Raw genomic sequence first — 1681 nt, forward strand, 5'->3', positions numbered from 1 at the left:
AAAGGAAGAAGACATTCCCAAGGTGGCAGATAGTTGGAGCACATACTCAGACACAGATGTTTGGCAGGTTCGGGTGCTTTGGGACAATGGTGTGTGATGTGTCATGGTGTGGGGGCAGCTGGAGGATGGTTTGTGTGCTGGAGGCAGTGAGAGGTGCTGTGGAACAAGCAGGCTGGGACCAGACATCTCAGGCTGCCACACGATTGTTGTCAAGACAAGCGTCCCGGATCAGCCTCTGTTCCTCTGGAAGAGGACGGGACCTTGGCATGTTCTTTGTGAGTGTGTGAGCTCAGAATTTAAGGGCTCCCAGTTTAGGCAAATGGCTCAAAAGAGGCTAAAAGGCTTTTTGAAAGGTAGAGACATCCAGAAAACCCAAGAGAACATGAGAGTATCAGAGCTGCAGAAACTGTGAGAGTCTAATCACTGGCCAATATTTCCCTTCCTAAAAGGACTGGTTAGGAGTGGGCTATGGCTTGCTTCACTTAGGAGTGTGTTTACCTGGAGTTCAGTTCAATTTATTGAATTCAAGCTCCAGGTCTCTAAGCCTTTGGGGTACACGGGCTTCCCCGCTGTGAAGTCATGTGTTGCTACACACCATCTTGTCTGTGTGCACTAATCCTCGCTGATCCCCAGGGAGAAACAAACAAGTACCTCGTGGAGGCCAGCGCCTTGTTTCCCAGGACTGTCTGACTCCTGAGCCCACTTTCCATTCTGCCGGCCCTCTCATTTGCCTGTCTCCTATGATGTCCTCCAATTCTACAATATACTGGACCACAAAGTTGGCCATGATCCCTGAGCTGGAGAAGGCAGACTGGTCTTGCAGTGATGGACAGAAGGTAATTCGGACACAGGTCTCTCCCCTCTCAATCCTGGTGGATGGGGGCGAGTCAGCCTCACCTGCATGGGTGGTGGTATGAAGAGTTCACCAGGCAGAAAGCCAAGTAAAGGGACATCAAAAGGGGCAATATCTGGGGAGGATGAGATGTGAGCTCTGCACCACCTGCTGCTCCATTTGCTGGCAACACCCCCACCCCACCTGCCCAAATACCACATGCTTCTCCCAAACCTACAATCAGCTGCCCCTACTCTGCCTCTTCCAAGCAAGCCCAGCCTGACAGACCCAGCCCCCACTCAGCTCCCAGGCTCTGGCAGTCTGGCTATTACTCACGACTTCATTCTGGCTCATTTGCCATCCATCCTGGAGCCCAGGCTCTGGAGGAGTGTCATGTCCTCATGAGCCTGGATTTCCTCCCGGAGAGACTGTGGTGTGTGTTGCAGAGAGAGACAGATACACAGACAGGGACTCGGTCTCCCCCAAAACCCCTTACTGCTGTGGGAACTTACAGTCTAGCAAGGTTCTCTTCTAGATAGAATTTCATGTGTTTTTCCCCTCCATCTGCCTTTTGACTCTCAGAGAATCAGATGTGTGAATAAGCCTTTTAGCGCCTTGTGAAATCACAGACGAATTTCTGGTCCCGGATGTTTGCTGAGCTGGCCACAAGATCAACTCCTCTGGAATTTCAGTCCAAGACAAATGTCCATTTAGACAAATGTCCAAATGTCTGTGCCTCCTTCCCCCCGCCCCCGACCCCCCCCCCAGCCCAGAACATGGAAACTAGGGAATTCTGCTCCCCACCCCCTTTCCTGCTACAGCTGTCAGGAAGCTTAGGGGCAAACTGAG

The sequence above is a fragment of the Ovis canadensis genome, chromosome X, assembly GCF_042477335.2.
Source record: "Ovis canadensis isolate MfBH-ARS-UI-01 breed Bighorn chromosome X, ARS-UI_OviCan_v2, whole genome shotgun sequence".
Taxonomy (NCBI): Eukaryota; Metazoa; Chordata; class Mammalia; order Artiodactyla; family Bovidae; genus Ovis; species Ovis canadensis.